The 24,759-nt window shown below is 37.0% G+C and overlaps 1 protein-coding gene across 3 annotated transcripts in view; it reads right to left on the bottom strand.

The window, feature by feature from the left end:
• The window catches only part of LOC122637657 (protein artichoke-like), a 47,733-nt gene extending 38,856 nt beyond the window's left edge, over nucleotides 1-8,877 (bottom strand). For 2 of the 3 annotated variants that reach the window (XM_043829941.1, XM_043829940.1), the window contains exon 1: nucleotides 8,517-8,877. The gene's annotated coding sequence lies outside the window, so the exon portion shown is untranslated. The remainder of the gene's footprint in view (nucleotides 1-8,516) is intronic. The other variant, XM_043829943.1, reaches the window with a different exon arrangement.
• Between the last annotated feature and the right edge of the window lie 15,882 nt (nucleotides 8,878-24,759).

The raw sequence follows: 24,759 nt of genomic DNA, 5'->3' as shown, positions 1-24,759 counted from the left end.
ATATATTTCTAACGAACCGGCGCTTTTAACGCATGATTTTTTCGCTTTTTTCTTTTTTCAGACTTTATATTTTTTTTTTCGTTTAAATGTCTCCAATAAAAATGATCCATTTTATTTAAATAAACCATTCGACCGCGAAACTGGTAATTATCAACGGCAAGGTGAGGAAGTGCGAGCCGAAGAGAACATGTCTACGGTCTGACATTGATTTAGGAAGCACCAAAACCAGTTTACCACAGCAAACGGTACGATTTGTGCCTTCGGTGACATGAATATGCAGAGTGTCTCTGTGGACAGCTCATGGTAGTTTTCGGAAGAGAGAGAAAGAGAGAGAGAGAGAGAGAGAGAGAGAGAGAGAGAGAGAGAGAAAGCCTAGAGAAACTACTTTGACATGAGAACAACCTCTCCCTTTGGCTACCTCTTTTCTCCACCTACTCTCGGAAACTCCGAGTGGAACTATGTTTAGACGAATCTCGACTACTGGAGAAGAGGAGGCTATTGAGAGAAAGAGATAGAGGGGGGAGAGAGAGAGAGAGAGAGAGAGAGAGAGCGTTAGAAAGGATCAAATCTTCAAGACGCAACGACGGAAGTTTCTTAATTATCGGCCGAACCTTCCAGATGAGAGAACGAGTGGTACTACAGTGAACTTGATTTCCCAAAACGATGATTGCCTCGGAACCTCGAAAAGTTCGTTCTAATGTCAACTGGAAAACTGCTCCTACTTCGCGATTATAATCAGGGAATTAAGAATGGAACGAAGAGAAAAATGGAGTGGAGAAGGGTGACTCACGAAATGGTGTTCGATATTCTACTTCGATCTGATTTATGGTGATTATCCTCTGTAGTTGGATACCTGATCACGATTTTACGAATAATTGCCCTCGTTGTGGGCAAAATCATCCAAGCGGATATTTATAGATTTTTCAATTAACTGAGAAAGTTCAGCTAAGGGGTCGGAGTCGAAACTCGATTCATCATAATTATTCGACGATTCGATTAACCTTCTCTCGGTGTTCTTCGTAAACTCACGTGATCTCGATGGCACATTTTTTCTGTACCTGGGGAAAAAAGGAATGGTTAAAGAAAGGTCCGAAGGAAAAGAAAAGACGTGGAATCTCGAGCAAGTCAGCATCCCGTGGAAAGCGCGAATGAATCGGAGAGGAGGACAGCTCGGTATAATGAAATCGGTTTTCGCTTAGCACGCTTTCAAGGAGCCTTTATTAAATCTGCGATTCTTCCGTTCCCTTTTTTATTATTCGCCGTCTACCACTAGATACCTCTATCCCCCACTACTCCTGCCAAACTTTATTCCATCTTCAATCCCCGTAGATAACCGAGATATATGGAAGGGGTAGTTTTCTCTCTTTCTCTAACTTCCTTTCTCGTTCTACCTTGGATCTGTCTCTTCTTTTACCGACATCATCCTTTTCTACCTCTCGTCAACTTTTCCTTTTTTTTCGTCGTCTTTATTTCACACGTTTCCTTGAACCACCGAATTCCTTCTTTCCACGGATTTACAATGGGAGCTCGCATTATGCCACCACTCCGCCATTCGACCGTTTCTCCCTCTTCCATGGATTTTCTCGTCAAAATCGTTCACACAGGCGCAAGCGACGATCGCTCCTTCTCCGAGAAACTTTCGTCATCGAGCTTTCAACTTTTTTTATTTCTGAGAGGGTGTTTTCGTAGTCAGGAATTTACCTTTCGCATGCGATTGCTATTCGTGTGTTTTAGTCTGGATATCAGCCGATTTCAGTAGTACATCGTACATTAATATTATCCCAGAGATGGATCGTCCCAGTGGAGGAGTATTAATCGTTTCCTTCACTCAATTAATTTCGTTTATTGGCTAATAGATTAAACGTTCGCACATTTCAACGACATTCCACCGACGTTTACGGCGTTAATTAGTTTTGCCTATGCGTTAAGGCTTTATGCACCATTTTCCTCGTTTCACGTTGCCAATAAATTACTATCCTATTTCCCATCCGATTATTAATGTAATTGAAAATTTTACTTGAAGGAATCGTATTTAACATTTGGATATATTTTTCTTTAAGCAATCAAAGTAAAGCGAGTATTCTTAATAACTCTCTATCAAAGAATTTTCCTATAACGTGTTGCTATTTCTCTCCTCCTCTCTTTCTCTTTTTCTCGTAGTGAATCTCTATGAAATCATTTCAAAGGGAAAATTCCGTAAAAATTACATAATTCATTTCAAACTTTTAAAGATTATGTCATAAGACTGTTCTTTCAGTGTTAATTACCTTCGTAACGCTCTTTTCCTTCTACGTAAGCAACATCGAGATATTTTTAACATTTTGTTTTTTTCGCTTAGGAAGAAGATGAAAGAAAGAAAGAGAGCATAAAATGTAACGTAAAAAGTGGAGGAACGAAACATTATGCGTTCACGATTTACCCATCGCCGTTTCTCCATAAATATTCAAAAAGTCGCTGATCCTTGCAAGTGGCAGATAGCGTGGAGGATGTTGCGATTTTTGTGCCGGACAAAATAAAGATAAAAAAAAGAAGAGAAAGAAAATAACATGTTCAATCGATTTTATTTATTTTTAGCAAACTCTGTTTTCCCATTTTGCAACGTTCGCAATCGAGATTAATAAATTAAATGTGAATTAATGAAGTCATATTTTCGGAAAGAACATTATTGATCGTATATGATATGTATCCTAACAAAAAGTAAAATTCTGAACTGTATAATTGGAATGGAATATTCCAATGCAAAAACTGAATCAGGTACTTTTATTTGGAAATCTCTTAGAAAGGAATGTTATAATCATCTAATATATTGAAGTGTCTCGAATCGATATTCGCCAATGCAAATACCTATTACGTTTCTTTTATTATTTCTGTTTCTTTTTTCTTTCTCTCTCGCTTAATCTCGAATTATCCAATTATTTATACTTCCTCGACTTTGCATTTAATATCCTCTGATGAATCTCCTCGATAAATGTGAGTAATGACAAGCAAAAATAAAGTTTCAACGTGTTACTGATGCTGCTGCTGGCGTTCTTTCTATGCGAGTAATATCGAGAGTAAAAGAAAAAGAATGAGAAAGAGAGAGAGAGAGAGAGAGAGAGAGAGAGAGAGAGAGAGAGAGGGAGAAAGAGAAAAAGAGAGAAATAGAAAAAGAGGGAGAGAGAAAGAGAAATAAAAAGAGAGAGAGAGAAAGAGAGAGAAAGAGAAATAGGGAGAGAGAGAGAGAGAGAAAAAGAAATATGAAACCGTAGTTCGATATTAAACGTCGGCTTAACGAACTTTTATTGAAATCGAATGAAATCCAAACGTTCCAGACTCGGTCCAGCGATGAAGATAGAAGAAACGAGAAAAAAAGAAAAAGAGAGAATAATTCTCTTTATGTAGCTTGATACATATGTACGTATATACATTCGCCACTGTGTATTCAGCGTGACTGCGAAAACGTACGTGAACATGAAACCAAATTACTTCCAGCGAGAGCCCAAAGACTTCGTAGGAAAGAAGAACGGCGTCAAGGGTGACGGCGGTTCGGTTAAGTAAAAATCAACAAGACGCGGGCGTGAACGATCATTTGAAATTACATTTTATCGAGAAAGGGAGATTCGCATTAAAAACTTGCTACTCTTTCGCTTCTTTTAATTTTTTTTTTTTTTTTTTGTTAATTTTTTCACCTATTACGTTTCTCTCGTGAGAGAACCTTTCTCGAAACGCGCAGATATAATTGTTTCACTGGCCAAAGTTTTGTAACACCTTCGACGAATTTTCTCTACTGGAAGAGGTGGATTCCGTTTCTTCTTGAATTTCCCTGAGGATTTCTTCCTCTTTTTCCATTTTTTTTTTTTTTCTTTCAACGATTCCGTAGCAGTGGTAATATGGAAGCATTTTATACCGACTGCGCGTCGAGGTTAATCGAGCACGAAGGTTCTACCACGTTGAGTTAGCTCCAAGTGCGCGTACCAAGTTTCACGACTGTACACGCTTATAGTGTATCTGCTCTCTATGTATATATTATGTCACCCTTTCCTCCTCTGCTCACACCTACCGAAGATAGTAGCGTCGTCTTAAATGTTATTCTCACCTTGGATTTTAAATCAGCTAATAGTAAAAGGTTCTGCTATCTCTAAATGCATTTACGTTCATGAATATCCGGCGAAGCGAACCGGAAAGCAAAACTATAACAAAGATTATTTTGAAATAAACGATACAATTATCTTACTCTCCTGATGTTGCTTTCCACAAATTTACGAAGGATGAATTTCCCGCGTGTTTTCATTCAACTTAAGCGCATCCAAACGTCATTCAGTATAAGTGGTAACACGTACATGTAGACAAATGCGTGTACGTTGACTCACAAGGATGATTTAATAGAAAGCGAAGCAATCTCAAATGTTTGTTGTAGTTATTATCATTAGAAAGCTTTGCTTCTCTGCTCTCGAGGGAGCGAACGAGTTGTAGTTTAGTATAGCTTTTATCAGGAATAAATAGTTGCGAGAAGGGTGTCGGCGTGATGACGATAGTAATGGCGGTGGTGGGGATGGCGTGGAGAGTTTCGAGGGTGAGGTATAGCACAGGGAAAGCCCAGACTTCGAATGCCTACGAGTTTGTTAGATTAGTTCCGAATATAGTTGGTCAACGTACGGCCCGTACTTTAGATTGGTTTGAATAATTGATACCGTGTGACGTACGTTACCTTGTCGTGTTATATATTTCCACTTGGAATTTATACTATAGTATTTGCACAGAGACTGCCGTAAAACAACATCAGCATCCATTCCTTTTCGTTCCTTTCTGCCTCATTTCGCTCAAAGTTTCCTCTGCCAATAATGTGCGACTATGTTTCCCTGATAAGCTCTTTGTATCAACGTTGGAAGCATATATGTAGCTAAAGTTTCTGGGACGGTACTTTTATGGACTTTCTAATAGCACCTATCATCCAGTGTAATTAACCGAACGCGACAAATTATGAAAGCGTGATAGCTTTCAGGCTATAGAAGGTTGATCGTCTTAGGAAATTTATTTGAGTTAACTTTGATATTATCAAGAGTTGAAATTGCAACGAACTTAAGCAAATCAATTCTACATAGAATAATTAAAATTCCAATTCGATATTTATAGCATGATCTAATCGATTTGTATCTACGCGACATTACGATTAAATCGAAGTTGGAATTTAATCTAAATTCGATACGCAATCGTTTCATAAGCGATTCATGGTATTTTCGAGAAACGCCGTAAAATATAAAATCGCGATAGCTTTGATACATTTTAAAGTAAGATTTGCCAAAGGGAGATTTTTAATTACTAACGATCCAAATGGGTGCTTTCACGAGAGAGCGGGTATTCGTGCGAGGGCACGATAATGTTTCAAAGGCTAGGCCGAGGCCAAGAAAATATTTAGGCATGTTTCAAGTAAATTTCCGCGAGACTTATGAGCACGCTAATAGTCGGCTCGAGCTTGCTTTTTCGTTGGTTACCGAGGTCACCTCTACTATTCGAAGAGTATAAAGCAGCTTAAAGTGGAGCTTTCAAGGAGGAACGGTTCATGCATACGTACATAGGCAAGTGTAAAGGCGTACAAGCATCGTACGCAATTTTTATAAATAAAGCTATCACTTTAAAAGACGAATTACTTTTCCTCTATGATCCTTCATTTTATTTTAGTAAATTTACATAAATCTACGGAGAAACGCGCGATTCGTAACAAATCGCTTTTCGCAAACTGCGCCATAACAAAGTTACAAGCGGCTTCCCGTATCTGTAACAACTTTGTCGGGAAACCAGCTAGGTCTCCTCGAAAATTCGATGAACTTTCGAGGCTATGTGGACATTGAGATATTATCTAAAAGATTCAAGAACGATTCAATTACGATTTTCAAATAGATTAATATAACGATTGATGTTTCGTTCTTTTATTATCTCATCGAAATTTAATGTCGATCGTAATTAATTTTTATCTATATTCGTAACATGTACCACAATCCTTTCGTTCATTGTTTATTGCATCAGATTAAAAACTGCTGTACTTGCCGGAAATAAAAATTAATTGCTATGAAATTGATCGCTTGTGCAATTGATTATTTTCGAAATTAGAAAAATAAATCCTTTTACGCCGTATCTTATCTACTATTCAAGCCCTAGATTTTAAACTGAACAAATTGTCCTTTTACAGAATCGCGATATAAGCACGATTAATTATTCTAAACGATTGTTCTTTTATCGCTCGATGCTCTTTTATATTTTTAGGAAAAAGAGAAATTTTCACGCGATAGTTCAGTTAATTACTCTATTATTTTTATACTCGAATGTTATTGATTTTTCAAAAGATAACCAACGATGAAAACAAACGTTTCATTTATTATCTAACATTCCTCCATAATTTTGATTAAAAGGAGTTTACATAATGGTTAACCTATTATAGGTATAGCCTAGCCTAAGCGTTGATATTGACGATTAATATGATTGAGGGAGAGAGACCGAGAGAAACGTCTCACTTTGCTAGCCTCTTATTAGTTATAATTGCCTTTCGTGGTCAAGGACATATCCTACTTGAAACTTTCCTTTGACTGCTGACGGAGCAAGTAGTAGACATTCAGTCACTCTCTCGTATTTACGTTTTAACGTCTTTGCCAATTTATTACGACAGCAGATACGACTATTCCTTTCCCGATTTACATTATTTCCAAAAGTTCTAACTTCATCTTGGAACTCTTAATCCTAAAGAATTAATGGAAAGCATAAAGATGCACGTTAAAATTAATTGAAGGTTTCATTAGCTTTTTCCTTTGCTTCTTAAATGCCTTAATCAAAATTACTATGATAATAAATCTATGCCACGTAATTAGGAAAAAAAGGAACAGGGATAAAAGAAAAACTTTTTAAAACAGGTCATTCGTTCTAAAAGAAGTTTCACTATTTCTATGCATCCTTTCCTCTATTTTACTTTCACGCCTCGAGAGAATACGTTGAAATATCCATATAGTGTTGACAACTATCATGACCATAGTTAAAATGATATAAAGTTGGCCGGCATTGCATGTACGTGGAACCGGAATACATATTAAAGGTCAGGTAGAAGGTTATAAGATTTTATGGTTTTTGAAATCGTAGGGAAACTAGTTTGATATTGGCATGTCAATTTTAATGTGAAATAACGTCGTCAAACGCCTTTGTTCTTTCTAGGTCGACGTTAATGTAGTAAGATTTAATTTAACCGCTTTCTCTCCTTCCCAATATTACGACAAAATTCGAAAAGCAACGATAGTTTATACGAAAAGAAAATTTTAATGAATAGATCGACGGGAATAAGTAATATATATATATATATATATATATATATATATATATATATAATTCGTATTCGACACTGAACGTCGAACGCGTTAAAATAATCGATAAAGTTTCCTATCCAGTGGGGTTACATACCGATAAACTATATCATAACTTACGAATGATTTCATATCTTGACTTTTTCAATACATCTATCGAGCGTATTGATTAGAATAAATGAACGACTCACTTATAAATCGAAATGATTTCCATTATTCGATGCTTTCGTTTAAAGTCTCTCATTTTTAATCGAATTGGTTCGTAGTTAACTTATCGAGAAAGAGTTAACGAGAGATAATGAAAGATGAAAAAAACGGAGAGGATGAAAGAAACGAATCTGAAAAAAAAGAAGAAAAAATCTTTTTTCACGATATAATAGATAGAAGAGTATTTAATCGACACTCCTTCGTATCGAACGAGAATAGTTCTATAATAATTGCTGTCGTTGAGTACTTGCGTGCAAAATGTAGTTCGCGAACGATCGTAACAAATATTTTACAAACGCCGTAGGACGAAGAGCGTCAGGTGCGAGCGATATCGCGCGAGAGTGGAAAAAAATTAGTGCTCCCTCCCCTTGAAATTGAGTTTTTTCCGACGTGGAGACATTGAATAAATGGTGATCGTCACAATGACGTGAGCTTAATGGAACATCCGCGGAAAACGTACGCGCGGTTATCGAATATTTTGTCCACTTTACAATGATCGAAGTCGATTTTGTCAAAAAAAAAAAAAAAAAAAAGAAAAAAAAGAAAAAAACAATACGACGGAACACCGAATCTACGCCGGACAAATTACTACAAAAATAAAAAGATAAAATATTGATTCTCCTAAAAATAACAACTGTCGTTTATAGTTAAAAACTTTCACGTCGAAACGCGAGCATGTAGATATACGCAATAATTTGTACAAAATGCGTAATATCGATTGTGAGATATTTGAGATCCGGTGGGTAGGTCGGTTACATTTGTTATTTTTCCCTAGCATTCAAGGAAATAGTACTTCGATAACCTAGTTGGCCAAACGATTTAGTAGAAATAATGCCCTACGTCGTATATACGACGTAGCAAGCAAATTATCCTATGAATTACGAATACAGAAGAGCTTAGAAAGCTGTCCCGTTGAAAGCTGTCGCGTCTACCGAAACGAGGAGGAGCGCTATAATTTCCGTTTTTCGCCCCGTAATCCTTTATTACCTCGAACTCGCGCGATCGTGGAACATGGATCGATTCCTCGTGTTTGTGCTGAGAACAGAATTACAACGTCACCGTCTCTCTTAAGTAACACCACTACTGAAACAACTCACAAAGTTTTATTAACTCGATAATTCTCCCTTCGCGAACACTATGATAGAACGGAAGAAAGTTAATTCGTGAAAAAAATATCGCACGATCACTATGAATTGAGGTCGTTGAGAAATATAGAAGTCATCGAGTCGATTAAGAAAAAGAATAAAGGGCGATAATAAGCGGACTAGAACGGAGAGATACACGAGCAGAGAAATACACGTGGTGTCGCGACGTGCGCCCACGGTAGACTGGCGTTCGTTCGTCCGTCTGACTCGTTCCTGACTCTCCCTACTTGCTGGAAGGCCGACTGGGTGGTTGGCCGGGTGGCTGGTTGCTGGCGTTGCCTTGCTTGTTCGCCTTGCTTGCTTTACTTACCTCGCTTGTTGCCTGCCTACCTTGCCTGTCTGACCGGCGGACGGTCCTTGCACTATGCTTTGTCCTTCGTGCCTGTCCTTGTTGCCTTTTCTTATCCCGTCACTTTAGTGCACGTACATTCGCTCATTTTCTCCTTCGTATATTTCGTGCGAACTTATCAGACTTCTATTTCTATAACTCGATTTGTGCGTGATACTTCTACGTTTTAGAAATATTTTTGTAATTAATATATGTATATACGCGTGTCTGTGTGTCTTCACGTAACTGTTCTTTTTTTCTCAAAATTTGCATACATTATTTTACAAAAAATATTACGTACAATATTATTTTGATCGAAGTAATTTCTTTCTTTTCTTCTTTTTTTCTTAACAAATGTCTACGTAACTCTGATTCTCAATATCTTGCATGTTTTCATTTCACTCCTTTTTTCAAAATGCCTTCTGGCTGTATATCTACGCGTATACCTTACTGCTATGATTTTTCTGCGTCGTTTTGTTTCTCATATCCATCAGTTGTTCTTTCAAAGATGGCATCTTTGTTTCAGGTTGTTGTTACAACATACGATATAACTACGCACGTTTAATGCGCTGCAGTTAAATGCATTCTCTGTTTTTTTCTGTTTCTTTCTCTCTTTTTCTCTTTTTCTCTCTCTTGATTTTCTAGTCTCGAATTTTCGTTTGCGCGCGATGTATGTATTTTCGATATTGCCGATCCGTACAAATTCCGTGAAAATATTACTCCGAATTTTCGCGTAATACTCGAACGCGCACGCCCATCGACGATTATTATTCGCACACCGGCCAGTAATAAAATTTTGTTGGAATTCGATCTGGTTTTCAGGGACCAAATAAAAGATGATTTGTGTGCATACATAGTTACACGTTCGTTACGAATTAAATAAACAAAGAAATGATAAAAAGTGTTCATTTGAAAAATTTGTTGTAAGGTATGTCAAAACGGGTCGATTCTTCTATCGAACGATTAACGTCGATGATTCTTTTACGTCAAATCTGTTTTATTTTAGTTTAGGGAATTCGAAGCAGATTAAACTCTTGACAATTGATTTTGACACATGGTACAAGCGGAAATCTGATTTTACCGCTTTAAGAGCTCGTAGGAAATAATTACGTATGAAATCAAACGACATAAAAAGAAAAAATAATTTTCGCTCGATTGAAAAAGTTGTAAAATTACATATTATATATGTATCTCAAAAGATTTCTTATTATTCTTATACCTATATCTTCTCGTATTTCGATATAGTTTTGCAAGAGATAAGATCGAACACAGAGAATCTCAATGTTCTATGCTCGTCGTTGTCAGCGAAGTAAGTTTAAAACGAGAAGATCGAACTTGTCCGGAGGCTGGCTAAAGCTCGTATAAGCGATAGAAGAATGGTCGCTTTCGACGCAGGGCAGCCCTCTTAAAGTCGGCCCATGGCTATCCCGATAAAATATTACGAGCTAAATCTTCCATGATATGTGGGAGATAATGTGTATGTGTGTGCGTGTGTGTATATTTGAGTAGCGGCGTGTGCTATGTTTCGAGTTCGAAAAAGAATTATGACTTCGTGTTCTGCAAACAAATATAAATATTTTTGCGAAACAATATTTTGTAAGGTGCTATTATTCTTTAATGAATTTGTATCTGTTAAGATTACTTTAATTTTTTTTTTTGATTTTTATGAATGACACTAATTTATCACTTCAAAGGATGTCATTTTTAAATGTTTCAAGATATTTATCAAAATATTTACCTACTATTAAACGGCAACGATTGTTTTTAAATGTTATATGTTTCTGTGTTTGAATGAAGACCATGAAAAAATCTACTATTACATTGGATAGATGATATTAAACGACATGGAAACAGAGATTAGATATAGAGGGCTTAAGATTATCAGAAATGGAAAATATTGGAGAAGGCCTATGTTCAACAACATATTTCGTAAAGATAAAAAACGATGATTTATTAGGCGATCGTAAAATACGGATTAACGAAAATCTCGATCAAAAAGCTCCAATCCATTCGATCGGTCAAAGTAATCCTGAATGTGTATTATAGCACAAATGAGTCTCGTACTTGTTACAGTATGACTGATGGATGACAACTGACCCTATGAAAGCAAATTAATGTGGGAGTGAACACCTCCATTTCGTATAAGTTGGTATTCGTAGAGAGGTTGATCGAAGGGCTCGGATAACTTAATGGTTAGAGCAGCAGCCTGGAAAGAGGAAGATCCGGGTTCGAAACCCCGATTCAGATTACCCAACTTTTTTCACGAATCCTACATTAAGAAGTCGACTTTCATGGCATTTTTTTTAAACGAAAATAGTTGCCGCTCTACGATACTATGCATGAAGGCCATATATTAACTTTCATATTCAAAGAAATAAGTGATAAATTGAATTAGTTTTGAACGAGTTAAGGAACAAGGAACAATCTTTCCTAACAAGGCTCAAATGGTGATAAATTCATTCGTCGGAAGTTAACGAAGAAAATGAGTAAGTAAAAACGTTGATTTTAAAATTAAAGTAAAATTTTGTTAAGTTGAGCACTTTGATACTTTAAAGAGCTTTTAAAAGATCGTTTCTTGAATGGAGAGACAAATCGGATCGGCTAAATCGATTTATGTCGATGAACGATCGAGCGAAGAAAACTAATTTGAAGGTGATATCTTCTAGTGAAATCGATTATTCCGAGACGTGAAATTATCGTTAAAAAGTATAAGGTTTATTCATAAATAAGTACCAATTTAAATAAGTAATTTATTGCAATAAAATTATATAGATTGTATATTATACATTATTACAATTAATATTATATACATGCACACACACACACACACACACACACACACACACATTTAAATTATATCAATAAAATTAATATTATTAGAATAATATTATTTATAGATTAATTCGATATTTGTTACTTTCAATAAAGATTATACAAAATTAACATATACACTTATGTATATTTTATTGAATTGATTCATAAATAAGTTTGATGCTATTGTAATAAACCTTTTATTTATGAATTAATATACATATCTAAATCCTTCCTACACGTTAGTAGTAGCTATAAATTTTCGTCACGTCAAAAGTCTGATAGTGTTTTGTTAATGAACGCAATCAACTCCCTCTCGATAAGACTGTTCGAGAGTGGTCGATGCGATATTACTCGCGTATTTCCGTCAAACACTTTATCTTAACGCATTAATGCGATATATATATTAGTCTGGCTTGACACGATATATATTCAAAATGTAAAGTTCTCGCGATTAGACGGTTGTCGCCAAACCGATACGTGGTTAAGGTGTGAGTACGTATTTCCGTCGCTGATAGCTGCGCGAGAACGAGTAAGTATGAGAGCTGAGAGAATGAGAGACAGACAGGGAATCCCTGCGAGTGGTGACGGCGTCGTACAAATGTTCTACACTTTGATAATTAGCGAATGTTACAATAACGTATAGCGCGTCTCTCGTCCGGTGAAACTAATATGTCACTTTCATGCACTCCGCATAATCCGAATCGCGAAAACTGACATTCCACATACGATAATAATGAGAGACTCACTTAAATTGTAAGCAAATATACGCTTTATCTTTCTAACAACGTCAGAGAGTTCATTTTCATCTGAAAAAATACGTACGATGAACGTAGAAACGAACAATATATCGAACGTGATATGTCGAAATATATTTTTTTTATACTTTCATATCTATCCATAAATCGATAGGAGAAGCAAGCATATAATTTAAATAAGAATATTTCATTCGAATTAAAACTGTTGTTCTTCGAATTCAAAATTATTTTGATTCGTACCTTTAGGTCGAGCAACAACATTCAACTTCAAAGATATTCTAACGAGTTCATCCAATTCGGAATATCTCATCAGCGAATTTCCTCAAACTCTCTTGGTTGATTCTGCGTAGTTCTATATTACTACGTGATATGTGTGAATTACCGTTTCACATCCACATGAATTATATTTATTACGAAAAAATATCTGTTACAAAGCTTAAGATACACTACCCATATTGAACGATATAGCCTCGTTAATGGAACGTAGAAGCACGTACAATTTATTAAATAATGACGATACCGTGGCTCATCAGAGAATATAACTTCGTGTAAAGATAAAGTAGTATTGGTACGCTTGCTCGACGTACACACACACACACACACACACACACACACACACACACACACACACATATATGCATGGATATGTATACACACCCATAAATGCACACACAAATACATATATATGCTTTTGGAAATACTCGAAAAAGAATTTCCAGTTTGGTTGACATACGAGACGAGTGACGACGCGAGAAGTTTTGGTAGAAGCAAGTAGTAATGGACGATCGTTTGGAAGTTCGCTAATGACTATCGCTACTTGGTGCCGAACTACCAGTTTACGTGTTTCCTGATTTACACGGTGTGACACACGGAGGAAAGTTTATCTACCTCGAACCGTCTGCTACCCAGGCTCAAACCCTCTTTCACATTCACACCCTTCGTCGCGCAGACTGCTCCTTGCATAAACCGTAAATGAACGAGCGTAGTTGTGAGTGAAACTGGGTTACTACTTGACGCCTTTCCAATAAGATTTTTTCTTTTTCCTTTTTTTCTTTCTTTCTCCCTTAGCTTTTTATCCAAAGAAATGTATAACTCTTGTGCTTTCGTGTAGAAACTTTTTCTCGATCGCAAAAAATGTGTGATTATTTGCGAAAACGCGACTCCTTTATTTTCAACTCCTCCAAAGTCGATAATCTCGAGAGTGCGAGTTTCGACTTTCTTCTCGTTCGTAAACCTGACAACTGAAAGTTCCTATCTACTCATGGCTAACCTAACCGTCTTTAAAGCGTCCTTCGTGAGGTCCTCGTGGGAGCCGTCAGTGTTGTCGTAGTGAAACTCGAAACATCAGGTGGTATTCACGGTTGGATTTTCCTTTCTCTCTATTCTCTAGATCGTATATCATTTCACGGTACTCGACGTCTTTTATTCACCCCTCTTTTCTCCCTCGCTTTTTCTTTACTTCACGTCACGCTAGTTTTTTTCATACATTGCGTTCGTGTTTCCCTTTTACTTTTATCTTCGAACGAAGATAGTTTAATACGAAAAACCGAATACGATTGCGCCGCTTGCAGACTGCATAAATCATTTTGGATATTAGACAATTATGTTTTGAGAAAATCAAATTTATGAATAGTAGATGGATAATGATCTTGCAATGATATTCGATCATATGTAAAAACACATGTTTGTTTCATACGACAGTAATCTTCTTTTCCTCTCTTTCGAATCAATTGAATTTGCTAACACAAATGGTTTGAACAATTGAATTTCCGATAAATTAATTTCCCACGTTTTTCGTGACTTTCCAACTTTTCATTTGACATCTCTTTAAAGAGATATTCATGAATCGCTATTCCTATATTCAATATTTTCATCCTATCGTTCTGTTTGCAAAAGTCTATAAATCGCTATTGCTCTCGATAATGCAAACTATTTATGCATTATATAGATTTAAAACGATGTGATAGTTTTAGTTACATATTTGCGTGAAATTATAGCGAATTGTTTGAATCTCATTATCATCTGTTTTCTTAATCATTACGCTAATTTTATCTTTGTTTGTTCCAAACTAATCAAACGCTATAAGCGATTTAATTAATATATTCGATTTATAGTACTGTAAAATAATTATCCAGTATGATTTCGGTTTAAAAAGCATTTAAAAATATTAATGATACAAACTTCATTGTAATATATCGATAAAAATATAGAAACGGGATCGTGGTTGCAGTTTATTTTGCTTTTTCCTTTGTTCAACTTTTTAATCACGAAAAAATGAAAAAAAAAACAGTGGAGGTCACGTATTTTGATTTCATTTCCATTTGCGAATTATCGATCGTTGCTCTGATGATTCTAAACATCAAGTTCTATCACTTTTTGTCCAATGCCCTGGGTACGAAAAAGCGTGGAGAAAGAACGAATAAGTATTGAAATTGTGTCGTACTGTTTTCAAAAGATCGGTGAAATTTGTATCCGACTACGTGCAAGTTCGATTTGAAAAAGTTTAAAAACATACGCTCTGCTGACCGAAATTCAGTATGAACGTTGACGGTCTCTGAAAAAGTTCTAATAAAAAGGACGAATGATGCGAAGCTTGCATATAGTAGAAAATGTGAATAAATGCGCGAAATAAAGTGCAAACTACGAAGAAATTCTTCTAGCTAAAAGTATTTCGCGATGGTACTTTATATAATCTTCTTTCGCGATGAACTTACAAGGAAAAAGTTTCGTGTGATTTAAACAAATCTACGTTGTACGCAACGACTCAACGAACTCGCAGCGACTTTAATAAGCCCTCAAGCGCTACTTGAAAATGTGGCGATTGCGTTTCCCGTTATGACTGCTGTCGCATTAATAGGACTTCTTGTGACGTTATTTCTAAAATGATTAATTTTTTTCTGTCTCGAACGAGTTCGGGAAAGATAAAGATATTTTAAGAAAAAAAATTTTTTGTTTGTAAACATCTTAAAATAGACGTTAATACCATTAGATTGTGTAATCATAAAATGGACGTCAATATCAGATAAAATATCTTAATATAATGCACAATAGCCTAGATTAAGAAATAGCATGCTTGCAGTGAGATAGCAATGAGACGTCAAAGTCAGTGGCTGTCAGTCTCGACGGATATACGTCATTGGGACGATCCTCGCGTGAATTCAGTCTAAGGGATCGTATATAACGCGTCACGGCGGCTCGCGTATGTGGAACAACGTCCGTAAACGGTCGAAATCTCGGAACACCGATAAGACATATACGTACATACACACGCGTGTTCAGAGCCAGAAAGCGAGAGAGAGGAACACGCAAGCGTAGAACCCAGCAGAGGGTACTATAGGGGTCTATATAGAGGAGCTAGGCATATCTACGACGCCGTACGCATTTGCATACGGCATTCGAGTCGTCCTCGGGTTTCTGGATATGCATGAGGGAGACTGAGCCGATGGAAGGCAAAATTTTGGGTAGAAACTTAAGCACTCACTATACCAGGATCGTCGTATACTCTCGAGTATCGTCATATCCGTCTCTTCTTTATCTCTCTAATTCTCTCTTAACATTAAGTGCTAATTGCCTTCTTCCGAGAGTACCCTATGCTTCATAGTTTTAATTTATTCATATAATATCTGCCTTACTATAGTCTGCGAACGTAGATTAAAAAAGAAAAAATAGTATAATTTTAGTCACGTTCATCGTTCTCCTGCTTATTTCATACTCAATGAGATACCGTTCTTGTGCAATAAAAATTCGTCTCTCTTTCCTTGTCCCTTTCCTTCTGTATGCCTCGTGTTCTTTTCGCGACATTGGTTTTTTGGTCAGACCACTTTCGGAACACTCTTTCTCCTTACTTCTTGAGAAACAATGCGTGCCAAATGTATGCATACATGGCGAGCCGCGAGTTGGGCACCACTTCATTTGCATTCTCTCCATGAAATATGCATTTCCTGTTACACGACGATCCAACCTCGCTCGAGGTTCTCTTGGAGCAACCGAATGTGTACACGTGCACGCGCGAGCAGGCACACGTGTTACCTGCGACTGCGTGCGTAGCCGCCATCGGCCGGCGTATAAGTAATTGCGAAAACGCTTGCGAGTAAAGACCTTCGTGATTATTTCTGTAAGTTCCCTCCTTCAAACAGATTCGACTCTCTCCTCGTAATTTTTATCGTGCACGCGGTTTCTCTTTCGCTGCGATACGAAACGTTCCTTCAAACAAACTGCATATATTTATAACAAACTGAAGAAATCAATGCAAGAAGTAGCTATTTTCCATGCTCGACAAACTCCTGAAGATATTGAGAGCGGAATGAATAATATTTTTATCCCTTGAACAAAGTTTTCTCTCTTGGGTATCGAGAAACAGCTTTTTTCTCCCATTTCTTTTTTTTTTGTTTTCCTTCGAGAGAATCGAAGGTTTGCTTCGCAATAAATATCGTTCAAATTTTCAATTTGACTTTTATTTATCATCCTTTCCAACACGGCCTCCATCGTGTTTTATAATATTATCGTTATAACGTATGTACGATTGTCGTTGGCTCCCGCGAAACGTTTGAAGAATTATCCCGCTTAACCATTTATTCCGACAATTTCGATACGTTTTATGACTAATTATTTATGAACGGGTATTGAATTTCGTATAGCCGTGCTTTCGTTATAAATTACCTGTATCGGTATGTTCGCAAGTGAATTGCATAACATATAGGATCGTATTTAGATACATACTCTACATCCAACAAACGAGAATATATATGATAACGAGCGAATCGAAGGATTTAAATTAACAGTTTCTTTTACATCCTTTCGTGTTTTACGTTTACAAGCAGCTCGCGATAAGAACATTAGAGAGTTCGCGTGAAGCTAATCCATATTTTATTTTTTCTATTTTCGAAATATTCCATGCGGAACGTGACCGAATCAAATTGCAAATTAACTCGACGGCGAATGCGAGCTTTAATCGGCATAACTCGTCATATATGTACCTATGTATAGTCGGTATGCATGTATATACATATGTATATAGGTACATCAGGGCTTCGTTACGATGCTAATTTTAATATCCATCTCTGTTGAATTTGGCCAACAGGGTGAAACTTTTCAAAGTGTATTTCGATTTCTCTCTCTCTCTCTCTCTCTCCTTCTCTCTGTCTTCTTTAAAAAAGTCAAAAAAAAAAAAAAGAAAGCAATAAGAAAAGATACTCGACGGGATGGCAAGTATATTCGCATCGACGAAGTTCGAGCGGCTCCTTTACAGGAAACGAAAGTTTTCCCTCTCTTTCTCTTGGATTTGCAAGAGTACCGGTATACTCGGAAAGATGATTCTGTGAAAGGCGAGAGAAGAGAGAGAGAGAGAGAGAGAGAGAGAGAGAGAGAGAGAGAGAGAGAGAGAGAGAGAGGAAAAAGGTTCCGCGACGGCGCTTTTCTCCGAGATCTGATTTTCCGAGGCGCGCTTCTCGTTCGCGATCCGTTCGTAGACGGCATTTTCAAAGAGACCGCCGGCTCTCCTCTACATCCCCGCTTCTTCCCTTACCCCTTTCCTTCTCGTTGGCGTTCCACTTTCTCCCTTTGCCGTGACGAAGCTTCCTCCTTTACAACCCTTCGTCACTCGCGGCCAAGAACGTCATTCCTCTTCCACAATCCACTCATACGTACATACACGAAGACACGTATACATACGCGCCCGCGCATACGCACACACATATATGGACGCGCCCATACACAGACACGCACGCGCTAAACATATACATCCAGAAAAACACATTCATTTCTTTTCGTTCTTTCACTGGCGCGACAGCTCGATGATGGTGATTTCACGTCGCGGTTTCAACCGCAAAAGGAATGCTCCGAAATACGTGTCAAAACTCAGTTTTGATGTCTGGAAGATACTCACGCTCGACCGTTTGTCGTCTCGCGAGAAATCCTCGTGTAAAAGAGGACGGATCGATCGGGTTATACATCTACCTATGTAGGTATACGGTGAGACAGCAATTTCTATCGAGCTTCGTTCGCAATCCGAATCGTCACACCGAACGAGATTTCGTTCGAAAACTTTTTGTCGCTTTATCCACATATAATACTCGTATATGTACACACGCATACACGTAGAGAGAAAAGCCGATAAAAATCGAAGTCTCTGCAAAACGGTTCGCCTTCTCGCTTTTCGCTATTTTCCCGTGAATACTGCAACGATTTGCGTGTAAGCTCGACATCGGACGTTGTAATATCATGATTTTCTTTCTTGGAATCCTCCAGAAACGTGCTCTTTGCTCATCAAGATTCTCAAGAATTCGTGAGAGACCGGATTGGGTCATGGAATTCCTTTGATGGGAATTTAGAAAATAGATAAGTAGTGAATGTTATTTCGGCATATATACGAATACATTCTTTTGGAATACCATTAATCTCTTTCTATGTATAAACATATTTATTTTTTTGAATAACAATACTCGAATCGTTGGTTTAAAATGTTCGCTCACTTACTTTTATTTTACGGGAATCTGCTTTTAGAATCGCGTCTGTCTTGATACTTTAGCTTTAAGGTAGACGTGTGGACGGAAGCCGCGCGTTTTCCTCCCGGATACTTTACTTTTTGTCGACGAGGACGCACTTTGATGTACTACGAGAAGAGGCAAAGGGTGGTGGAAAAAAGAAGAGAGAGAGAGAAAGAGAAAGCGTACAGTGGTAGCGTGGAAGCAGTAACCAATGGAAGCCTAGTCAATGAAAGGCGAACGTACTTGGTAGCTCACAATGGACGGTGCAGCTGAAGAGAGCAGAAAAGACGACGACGTTTCTACTGGAGCAACCTTCTCGCATTCCTCCATCCTTCGTTTCAAAGATTCATCGGCGACGTTGACGTCTTTTAGACGTTGAAAAAAAAGGAGAGATAGGGAGAAAGTGCTTATTTTCGCAAAGATTGTTTCGAAAAAAAAAGACGAGCTTGACGAGAGAGCAATAAAGAAGGATAGTAGACAGGAAGATAGAGACAGACAGAGGTAGACAGAGAGAAAAAGAGATAGAGGGATAAATAGAGAGAGAGAGAGAGAGAGAGAGAAATGCCCCTTACTATCCTGTACTTCGCTAGAAAATAAAACCTGTTCGTGATCCGCTTTCCTGCCAGATCAAAGACGAATTGTACAGAAGAGTTCATTAATGCCCGTACTTAAATACCTTAAACGCGACTGGCATGAAATACCTTTTTTCCATTCAATCTCAGACAAGAAAGAGAATCGGACAGAAGGAGAAGGTCATTTGGAGCGTTAAATCTCTTGGAAATCGAGTGACTAAGGCAAACGAATTTTATATATAATTTTCCTTCGGATAGAGACAACGGCTGTTAAATATATCGTTAACGAGTTTGTTCATAGCGATGCTTTTTCATTGTTCCAGGAAGGGTAGTAGATCGGAAAGAGTTCTCCTATTTGCTAGATGGAAATTAGAGAAAAAAGAATCAAGAGAACTCTATTTTCGAATAATTCACGAAGTTAGTCTATCGAAACTTCAAGACAAAACGTAAATTCTACTCTTTGGTTCGAATTGTTCCATACGTTAGAGAATCAAAGATTGTCAAGAGATTCGATGAAATTTGTAGTGCAGGCTCGCGTGCCTACGCCGTAGGCTCCTCGAGACGTGCGTCTAAGACGTGAGGTAGGACGATCTGACTTTCAGATCTCTCCGCGGGCCAAACGCATAGAGGGTTAACCGCATTGCCATAAATTACCGGACTTGATGTATTACCGCGTGGTTGCTCCACTGAGCTCCAACATCCACTCCTGCTCTTTGCTATATAGCTCTATGTACTTGTACGTATATACATATACCCATTTAAATACATGTACGTAGGTATGTACAAGCGTATCCGCGAGCATGACACAGTTTATCTTCTATTTGTCGCGCGTGCTCGTATCTCTGACGTGTCCGTGCAAGTACGTTTTTACTTGTAAAATGCATACGTCCGTTTTCCATAATGTACCTACATAACGCTCGTTATCGTTCTAAACGTACCCTCGTTGTTGACAGTTGCCACGAGATTCTTTAGATATTTCTTTTTTAGGAAAGAATTTGGAAAATCAGAGAATGGTTCTCTTTTCTTGTAGTACGTATCAAATACACGTAGAAATGTAATCTACGTGTTTGTTTTCAAAGTCATTGATTTTTTCCCGTCATTGTAGAATAAATCTCATTGTTTCTTTTTTCGATTGTTAGCAGAATTTTTTTATTAAGTCGTTCATGAATATAACCAAGAAATTTTAAAGATATTTATCATTCGAAAAATTCAATGAAAAATTCTTCTTTGTCGGAGTTAACGTCGTATTAACGGTTCGTTTTTTTCTGAAGTAGATTCAACTCGTGATCTTCTTTGGAAATAAAACTAAAAATAATCGCAGAGCACTGGAATTCGCTATACTCTTTTTATACGTTCATGTCTTCTTTCGCTTTTAAAGCGCTCCTTTCGAATTTATACGATCCGATCGATACGAAATGGAATTTTATATAGGGATTCCTTTGTTTATTTTTTTTCTTCTCCCCTTCGCGCGTATATCTTTCGAATATCGAGGAATATAAAATCTCGTTGTGCAGATATTTCGAGTTTTTCGAGATGTTGCGCATAAAGATGTCCTCTATGGTTGGTAGTTAATAAAGTATGTATTATGCACATTATATATTTGACAAATTCCCTAGGGGTGGAAGATTAAAATGGAAGTGCCGAGTTCAAAGTCTTTCTCTGCACGTAAGAAAAGAAATTAAACAGATAATGTATTGCGCGAATTACGAGACGTCTGCAACGAGATAAGAGGAAGATGAGTAAAAAGAAAGAAAGTAAACTACGCGTGTTTACCCAACTTTTCGAGCTTTTTCATAGTAGACATCTTGAGGTATTAATCTTTCAAGTCAAAAGACGGAGATATAAGAGCCCTATATACATCTTTTTGTTCTCATATTCTTCTTGTAATAATGCAATTCTCGTACGGTCGCGAATAACGTTTGATTAAGTCTCGTAAGGATCATAATCATATTCGAATACGGATACGTTAAAAATTCATGATGCGCAATAAATTTGTTTCGTCGTATCTCATGAAACTAGGCGGTAGTTGTATTCAGTCTTACGTACGTGTAATCGAAGAATTACATAATTGCTCATGGTCGACAAGATATTTTCCATACCGACGTAATCATTAGGAAATATTATTAGCAAACTTCATCTCGTTAATTATTTTCCATTATATAAATAAAAATAAAATCTTTATACTATATAAGATTAGGCATATAGCTACATAAGATTAGGGGTGTATCTATATATCTGTAGCTAATGTTAATTATAAATTTTAAACAATGCTTATGAATGTTATAAGTGTAACTTTCACAGATTTTAACCTCATTGTTTGGTCGATATTACGTAAATTTAATTTACAATATAAAATCAAATCTAAGAAACACGGAAGGAGAGGCAATCCTTTTAACTACAAAATGGCTCACAATTATAATATATGAATTCGTACGAGAATATAAGCTATGCGGATGCATGCACTGTCGCGAAGTGAGATAATAAAATTTTCTGATAAACGTGCGAAACGACTCAGCATACGTACATATACACAAACGCATAAAGTCCCTGCGTTTAAATCCACGTTTGCTTCTTTTTTATTTTTTTTTTTCTTGCATTACATCGTTGGCTGCATTTCATGGTCCGAACACGTAACTTCACGTTCTTTTGTCTGTTTTATGCGTTCTACCGTCGACGTTATGCCATATACTACGCGTAGAAAACAATATTTTACGTTCCGGATAACTAGAGTGGAGTACTACCTCTACCCCTATTCATTCCTAGCAATCTCGGAAGCTCCAAACTGGCCAGAATGAAGAGAAAGGGAAAAGTGAATAAAAAAAAGACTTCCAAGTTCGATGCATTTGAATTCCAGCACTCCTGAAAACAACCGATCCAAATCAATTTCTGTTCCAAACTGCAATATGGGGAATGTTCGTGGCAATTGAAAAGCGTTCAATATCACACGAAAAACTAGTGTTCGAGAGATAGTATAGAAGATAGATGCTTTAATCTATTTCTCTGTCTTTTTTACCCAAATTGTACTTTCAATTACAAATAAATATCCTTTCGGATTTGCGGATTAAAATCGACGAAGCGGAGGAATTTTCGCGGGCCATTACCATTCTTTCAACATCAGCCTGTGCCTGACTTCATAATTCATAAGACCCTCTTCCTCTCTATTTCGCTCCGTTTTGCTCTGCTCTGCTCTCTTACCCTTCTCTCGAGCATCCTCGCAGTCGCCGGAGTTTTTACGGCAAACTGCCTCGCGCGACAGTTCTTTACACGCCGGTAAAGGGAAGTTATTTGAAATTACGCTAGGTTCCCTATTATGCTGGATATACTAAATAATTGTCAAGAGAATAACGGTAAACGCACAGAGGCATTATGCCTTCAAGAGTATAACGTTCTAAGAATTTTTTGTGTTATAGTATAATACAAAAAAATCTTTGTATTTAACATTTAATATTTAACGTGAAATACATAATAATCCTTTATTTAAGATTATTAAACTTTCAAATTAAAGGAAAATGAATCATCAGGATTACCTCCGAAAGCTATTGATCAGTCTTGCATTTATGCGTATGAGCGCATAAACTCGGCTTGCGAAAAATGAGATATACACTTTTAAAGGATTGAAAATATAATCGATGGTATTATACGAGAAATGATACACATGTAATACACGTGACATGGAGATATATCCACGTTTTTTACATGCATTCATTCACATACACACGTACATATATACGTACACCTGAATTTACATACACATTTCCGAAGCTATGCGAATGCGAGTGAAAATTTCCATCTCGGCGATTCAATTTCTCGGCGATAGCGTCGCCCTCGTCTCCAACCATCGACGGTTTCGCCGTGAGCTAAAAAATGAATCTTTATTCGTATTAAGCTTTCGTCGCACTTGCCCGCGTAAGCACACGTGCATGCTTCACGTTTTTTACTTGGTAAAAAAATTTCATTAAAGCCGCGTTCGTTGTCGTCATCATCGTTGTTCTCCTTCTTCTCTAGCATTTCCTTTGGGTAAAAGAAATTTTTTGAGAGTTCGAAATGCGTTCTGAAATAATTGCCGAAGGCTAAAAACCCAGGGAAACGAAATCCGAGCGTTCGTAATTCGATAATGTTATCGCGATTTATAAAAGAATAACTTTATGTTATAAAAAAGGTACGTATTTTCTCTTAAAATACTCTAACGGTTCATCTCTTTTGATAATTATTACGTAATGATCTTCTAATATATATACTCTTCGTATTCGATTTATAATAAGAACAACTTTATATATTATGAAAAAGATACGTATTTTCTCTCAAAATACTCTATCGGTTCATCTAGCTGATAATTATTACGTAATGATCTCATAATATATATGGATGCTCCTCGTATTCGATTTATAATAAGAATGACTTCGCATATATTATAAAAACGGTACGTATATTTCTCTAACGGTTCATCTCTTTTGATAATTATTACGTAATGATACTACACATGAATACTCTTCGTATATATGTACTCTTCTTCGCTATATAAAGAAATACAAGAAAAGCTTTTAGACTGAAGTGAAGCCCTCGTGCGTGAATTAAAAATCATTTATATTTTCTCTCTCTTTTTTTTTCTCTTTTAAGAGATCCAAACGATTTTCGAAATCTATCTAAAGTAGACCATTGGCATATCGATCAATCGCAAGTACGTCGGGACTGCTCGATCGATTTGCATATTGCGTCGATCCATAAGGAGGAAAGATCGAGGATGTGATGTTAATTAAATTGAGCCATCTGGGAGACTCTCTTCAATTACGAACTTTGCGGATAGCTCCGGCTTACAACGACCTGAATGAAGTAGAGAAATTATAAAAAGAAGGAGAGTTCTGGCCTAGATTTTTAGCATCATCCGCCACACTCGAATTATACCGGCATGAGTACAGCTATTTAAAGTGAGACTTTGTATGATATATATATATATATATATATATATATATATATACATACTTGCGTAAGATAGGTATGAGTTTCTGATTATTGGGAAAACGTCGAGAGAAAAATTGTCGATCGTTAACCGCCCACTTCGCCATTCTACGATGTAATGCGAGATGTATCGGATAATGTCTATCCATCTGTCTATGAAAATGTCCTGGTTCGT

This window comes from Vespula pensylvanica, chromosome 2, assembly GCF_014466175.1.
Source record: "Vespula pensylvanica isolate Volc-1 chromosome 2, ASM1446617v1, whole genome shotgun sequence".
In the NCBI taxonomy this organism is placed as follows: domain Eukaryota; kingdom Metazoa; phylum Arthropoda; class Insecta; order Hymenoptera; family Vespidae; genus Vespula; species Vespula pensylvanica.
The sequence above is the reverse complement of the archived record's forward strand: the minus strand, read 5'-3'. Positions and strand labels throughout refer to the sequence as shown.